Source organism: Mixophyes fleayi, chromosome 4 (assembly GCF_038048845.1).
Source record: "Mixophyes fleayi isolate aMixFle1 chromosome 4, aMixFle1.hap1, whole genome shotgun sequence".
In the NCBI taxonomy this organism is placed as follows: domain Eukaryota; kingdom Metazoa; phylum Chordata; class Amphibia; order Anura; family Limnodynastidae; genus Mixophyes; species Mixophyes fleayi.
Window position 1 is genome coordinate 343,614,248 of NC_134405.1, and position 7,365 is coordinate 343,621,612.

Consider the following 7,365-nt stretch of genomic DNA (forward strand, 5'->3'; position numbering starts at 1 on the left):
TGGATCTCTACCTGCCCTTTAACTGTCCACCTGTTTATTGACCTTGTGTACCTCTCCTGCCCTCTGACCCAGCCAATTGACTGTCCTCTTTTGTGTCCTGTTTTGTCCACGTGTTGCTCCATGTGAGTCTCCCAGACTCTACCGCACTCGCGGCTGTTGACAACTACTCACTGCTGGGATCCAGTCCAGGGGGCGTCCGAGTACCAGTGAGCAGTGTGTTACCGGGATATGCAGCCGCTAATGGTGGAAAACATCCCGTGCCATAGGTTCTGTACAGGGGTTATCAGTCGCTGATTGTGGGGTTCATAACACCCAGGTTCTCTCCCAGGGGTGGTGGTGGAGTCCCTGATTTGAACCCCCACCCATACTTCAGCTGTAGTACCTTTTGCACCAGGCTGATTAAAGCTGTTCCTGAGATTGAGAAGCCTCTGTCTCCACATCCTGGTGCCGCCTCAGTGGTCTCCTGGACAAGGGCTCTACTGGCAGTCCCGATAAAGAGAATAGAGCGGGCAATATAATACCATTTGATAACTCATTTTGAGCAGACAATTCATTATGTTATGTGACTCTTACAATATTAGAAGATGATCTGTGCGGAGGTTCTTTCCCCCGTCACTTTTTTTCTTAGTAGTTGTAAATCTCCATTCGGACGTCCAGGCTGATTCCTGATACTGAGAACAGGCTGCTCTCACTAGGAAGGGAATGTTTACAGATTAAACTAGTAACAAAGTGCTTTACTGGCCTTGATGGTGGAGGTGCTTCCTGTTACTATCTTTGATGTTGCACAAGATGGACTTAATGATATTAAGAAAATATGTATATATGCAACTAGTGTAAATGGGCTCAGTGGTCTAGTAAACCTGTGCTCACAACGGCTGTGTCCGGGTTTGAACCCCCCAGACACTCTCTTGACTCTGTGGTTAGAAGTGTGTTTATAATGCACCACCTCAGGTACTCGTGATAAATCACAATACATTTCCTTTCACTGAGCAGTAAATGACTACATTCTGCCTCAGGCTAATGATGGAAGTAGTGATAGCTCCTGTTACAGAGGCTGAGACGTGCGCACTAGCAGTTAATATCAGCCTCAGACTGTCCCATCACAGGTGTAACACTCTGACTTTATTGTCCTGTAAACCTGAATATAAAAGAGATCACAAATTGGTGAAATGTCTGAAAATTCTGCATTATTATTATTATCATCATTGATTTATACATTGGGGAATTAGAGCATAAAACAATATGCTGACGACCAATAATAATAGGTGGGGGATATAATAGGTGTCTGCTGGAGGCACACGTACAGGTGGACAGGATGGGAGCAGATAAGAGCGCCTCGCTCATGAGAGCTTACAATCTAATGGAGAGGGGTGATCCTTACATTTTAAGGTTCACTTAAAGCATTGGAGGCTGGTGGAAAGTCGGATTGGACGCGGGAGTGTGGTGCACACGGGAAGAGTCTTGGTGGCAGTAGCAGGATGTGGTTATCAGTGGGTAGTCCATGCACCGCTCGTTGGCTGAGTGGAGGGGGTGGGAGGGAGTGTGGAGTGAGATGAGGTCCAAGGTGTAGGGGGCGGGGAAGCTGAGGACTTTGTTGGCGAGGGTGGGAAGTTGAAATTGGACTCTATAGGGAATGGGAAGCCAGTGTACGGATTAGCAGAGCTGGGAGGTAGAGCAGAGGGGTAGGAACATCAGTCTTTCCGCAGCATTGCGAATGGATAGAAGTGGGGAGAGACAAGTGAGAGGGAGGTCAGACAAGAGGAGGTTGCAGTACTCCAGGCAGGAGATAATAAGAACAAATAAATCCCACTTCTTATACATTATGTGGCAAATACAAGGGCACCATGGGGCTTATTTATTAACATAGTGCCCCAATGCGGTGTCACGGTATCCAGAGGGTGTCCTGTTCCTGTGTCCGGAAGAGTCCAAGCAGCAATGGGTGCCCGCTGTCTCTGTGCACTACACTGTAGAACAATTGGCCTTGTTTAGAGTTTCAACAATCGTTAATTCCAGTCTCGGAGGTCCAAGGAATCCGCCAGCGTTCAGTGTATGCCCCCCGGGACTGTGGGAGTAACTCTGGAAGCCTCTCATTCTACAGCATACTGAGCGGTTATTAATGTCTGTCCACCGGGGATAGGGGTCACAGACACCCCAGGGGCAGTGCACTCTCATCGCTAATCTTTGCTTACTGACGCCTCATTAAGCCCCGCCTCCACCAAGACGCGGGAGACGCCTGTTCTTCCAGGAGAGCCGGCAACTCTGTAATTATGTCGCTGCTACATTGAGCCTGATCCATGTTCGGACACAAGAGCACAGAACTTGAGCGTCGTTCCCACTGTATTGAAATCCAAACGTATCCCAGGACACGTTTCCATTTGAATCTGGGCGTAAGTGCCCTCTGCCTAAACCTTAGCTGCTGTATGCAGACACACAGATCACACTGCAGTATTGGCAGCAAGCGGATCAGAACACATTAAAAAAATATATATTGTAAAATAAATGGACAACTCTAAGCAGTACATCATTAACAACAACATGGATTTAAAAAAAAATTTTTTTGCATTAAATAAAAATGTTTTTAATGGGTACTGTACACAAAATGTGTTTATATTGTCCATCTTCCTTGTGTACACATGTTCTGTGCTAACTAGTGATACACATATGTGTATTGTTTTTTATATAAAGACTGACGTCTCAGTCATCACGATCAGTCAGCACTTACACCTGCCCTGTAGCTGGTCAAATGATTCAGCTAAAACTAAACGTACTTACGTGTTTGTGAACTATTTGTTTGATACAATTCCTGGGTTCTTCCCCTGCTTTAGGGAACGAGGTGAAACCTCACAGCATGCAGGTTCCAGGGGTTGCATACAATTATTATGGTGATGAATTTAATCTTTCACCTCTGCTTATCTCAGCAATTAAATGCAATCTTTCCGCTGTAATTTATCCATATTTTATTGCCGAGGCAGCTAAGCGATACTCTGCGGCGTAGGTGAAAGCCATCCAAATCGATAACCGTTTCTTAACGCTCTGACCATACGCGGGGCCTAGAGTACATGATACAAGCGGAAGCCAGAGTTTAGCTTTCAGTCTCTCTGTAATCACTATTAGTAAATGGACAGCCTAGCGCTGTACAGCATGGCCACGCCCCATCATGAACTGTAACCACACCTCCATGGTGTCATGGCCACTCCCCCTGTCCTGCCGCCGGGTACTCGCATGTTGGGAGGTATGAGATGAAAATAATTTAAAAAAACTTAAATGACTGAAGGTTTATAAATATTTTTTTTATTTTTTTTACACTTTTTCTAATTTTTTTTTCCACATTAGTGGAATGGAAAGCCTAAATTTGCGCACATCTACAAAGAGTGGTTCAGCAATGCAGTACGCTAATTCTTACGGCCCCAGACAGGTAACACCATGACAGATAAGTATCGCTCAGCTTTTCTTTGTGTGAAATTACAGCAAAAAGTGATTTATTTTATTGTTGCATTAAGCAACAATAAAAAAAATTCTACTTATCAACTAATAAATAAATAATAGAAAGTGTTCAGTCCAAACCCACATGTAGGACATCATTCATTAAGGAAAGTAAAGCGAAAAACTGAGTAGGCAAGGGGTGCAAATTAGTTTATTATTTTGCACATAAGATAAATACTGGCTGTTATTTCATGTAGCACACAAATACTTGATAGATTTATTTTTAAAGTTGATCTAGGACATGTCCTACCCCAATTATAAATCTTTCCCACATTTTAAATTTACCTCCCCCTCCAATGCAACAGGGTTTTGCTAAGGTGCAAAGTTACTCATTTTTTTTGCTTTACTTTCCCTAATGACTCTGAGAGTGACCCCTGAGAGTGACTGTGATGTCTCATCATAACGTGTAGACAGGGCAGCGCTCTCTTCTCCCTCCGTTCCGTGGGTTTTCGTTTGCGTTCACTTTGATTTCTGAGCTATTTTCGGCTGCAGTAAGTGACGTTTCCATGGTGACTGTATGATTACAACAGACTTATTAGCCAACTCTGGGAAACTGCCCAATTCCAGAGTAGGATATTGTTACCTAGGACCGGTCAGCTGAGCCCTGCGCAGATTTCGCAAAGTTCCACTTGAGTTTTCATGGTACAGTCTAGGTAGCTATGTAACATATCCCAAATGTGAAATCCGAGCCTCCTATCCTAAATGTCAGTTTCTTCTTCATTTGTGCCTACGGCATGTTAACCAATTAAGTCAGAGAAATGCCCGATGCGACAGGGTCACCCTGTTTGGAAGGAGTCCCAGGGAAGCAAGAACAAGCGATTATAGTAAAAATCGGAGCCATAGGTCCTCATCTATTAAGCATTTCTGAGGCGCAGAACACTTTTTTTGGAGGTACCTTATTGTCTAGAGTTCCTGCCAAAGCGCGCAGGTTTATGGAATAAGATGGCGGCATTTATGCCGGACTAGAAGTACGCATTACCCGTAGGAGGGAGTTGGAAGGAATGAGGGTGATCTCTGCAAAGAGCAGAATATGTGCATTGGAGCAGTGCAAAAATAAGATTTTTTTTCTGCAAAACAAGATTATTGCAGTAAGATAATAAGGTGGAGAAGGTGCATTTTTCAGGGCATTTCTGTGCAGGGGTGTGCGGAGCAGGGGCTGCACAATAAATATATATTATTATAATCATATTCACTATACAAGACATGATGGGTATTGTAGTGCTTGGTTGAGACAGTATAATACTTGGATCATACTTAGGCTGGGTACACACTACAGTGTTTTCAGCCGAATATTGGGCCAATCACGCGATAAACGACTGCGGGTTTGAAAAAGTGGAGATGTTGCCTATAGCAACCAATCAGATTCTAGCTGTCATTTTGTAGAGTGCACTAAATAAATGATAACTAGAATCTGATTGGTTGCTACAGGCAACATCTCCACTTTTCCAAACCCTGCAGCTAAGTATTCTTGGAACCTATAGTAAGATGTTGACCCTATAGTTCCATGGTGGTGTGATCCTTTCCCAGGTAAATATGTACCTAAATAATCTTATACAAATGAGTTTACTGAAGATTGCTCAATCCCCTTATCAGTCACTGAACTCTCCATTGTGCCAGGTTCAGTAATCTTTATGACCGCAGAACATTGAAACGTTTCCCAGCTTTCTAAACATCTTTATGTAACGGCCGCTGAGCACAAGCTGGAGAAAATGGCGTGTGGCAGAGCGCCTCTGTGGGCGTGTTGTGAGGGTTCCCGGAAACCATGTGACTCGTGGGCCTGTGTTAGGCTTAGTTTCATGGTTACATTTGTAGCGCTACGTTGGAGCCTCATTGCATACTTGTTGGACACTCATTCCCTTGGACTAGAACCCGTTCCAGTGAAGCTGAGTAAATTCGGCTGCTGAGATAACTATCAGATTATTGAGCGTACGCTGCTAAGTATTCGACTGTGTCTGTGTTACGAGAAGGAGTCGCAGCAGAGAGTTTGAGATCATCGTCAGGGCAGAAGACCGTAACGCGGTCCTGGATGAGAGTAACGCGGTCCTGGATGAGAGTCGCGCAGTGAGAGCGTGCGTGTTCTGTCTGAGAGGGGCTGTGCAGGGGCAGAGAAAATCAGGTCTGATTTACAGCTAAAATGTAGTATCTGGACTTTTCCGTACTTGCAAAAATGTATTTTGCGTTGCTTGTATCTTAAGAAATTTAAATCCAGTGTAGGAATGTGTCGGACGTAAAAAAAACTCTGAAACTTACACTAGGCCTGTGGGACGCACAGAGATACGCCACCTAAAAGCCATGTCTTAAAGATAGTCAGAATCTATCTGAAATGTATAACTCACATTCTTGCACTATGGCGGTGTCCTTGCTGGGGTGTAGGAGGAGGGTGCTGGGGGTCCAGGCTGCCGGCGGGGGATTGAGCAATCAGCTGTGCACATTGGACAAGCGATATTACAGAAGGAAGGTGCCTTTAATGATTCAGGTGTTGTGTCACGATATACACCCCAGGGTGTCCATTCTGCCCTGCCTCCTTCCACTCCCATCTCCATTGTGCGCTACATCTATGGAACTCTTTGCCTCATCCTACCAGTCACTCCCCAACCTTAAAACGTTCTCTCAAAACTACCTTCTTCATACTTGCCTACCTTACCCCCTAAACCCTCACATTCACTTCCCTCGTCCTTCCACCACATTCCCCAGGTGCACCTAGTGTATCATATTGCCCCCTCCCTCTAGAATGTAAGCTCACTGGCACGGTCCTCTCCTCCTTACTTATACGTCTGTCTCCCTCGTACGACCTTGTTGTCATGTCTTCAGCAGAATCCTCCGCTACCTCCAGCTATTATTGCTAGTTCATATCCATGCATAGAGGCGTTATTATTCTTAATTGCATTCATGTCACTGTTACTATATGTATCTGTCATTATACTTATTGTAATCATGTTTGGCTGTAAGATGATTGTCCAGCGCTACGGAATCTGCGGCACTTTAAAAATATACGATGATGGAGGAGGGAGCGCATGTGGGGCAGAATAAGCTACACGCTCTCCTCTGACTGGTTGTACTGCGCTGTGCAGAGAAGGTCACAAGGGGCAGACACCGGTGTGCAGAGGAGGTCACACGGCGCAGACACCGGTGTGCAGAGGAGGTCATACGGCGCAGACACCGGTGTGCAGAGGAGGTCACACGGCGCAGACACCAGTGTGCAGAGGAGGTCACACGGCGCAGACACCGGTGTGCAGAGGAGGTCACACGGTGCAGACACCAGTGTGCAGAGGAGGTCACACGGCGCAGACACCGGTGTGCAGAGGAGGTCACACGGCGCAGACACCAGTGTGCAGAGGAGGTACACGGTGCAGACACCGGTGTGAAGAGGAGGTCACACGGCGCAGACATCGGTGTGCAGAGGAGGTCATACGGCGCAGACACCGGTGTGCAGAGGAGGTCACACGGCGCAGACACCGGTGTGCAGAGGAGGTCACACGGCGCAGACACCGGTGTGCAGAGGAGGTCACACGGTGCAGACACCGGTGTGAAGAGGAGGTCACACGGCGCAGACACCGGTGTGCAGAGGAGGTCACACGGCGCAGACACCGGTGTGCAGAGGAGGTCACACGGCACAGACACCCGTGTGCAGAGGAGGTCACACGGCGCAGACACCGGCTGCTCAACGTCTAATGTGACATTGAGGAGGCTTTAGGTGCTGACATGGCCCTAGGGGAAGCCAGCATACATGTCATTCATCTTCTGTAACGTCTCATGCGTCATCTACCTCTAAGTATAGCTCTGTTTCCCCACAAAAGGGCTCATCAAAGAGACACAGAGGCTGCAGAATAACCACCTGGATCTTGAAAAGAATGTACAGGTGTGTCCACGAGTTGTACGTCT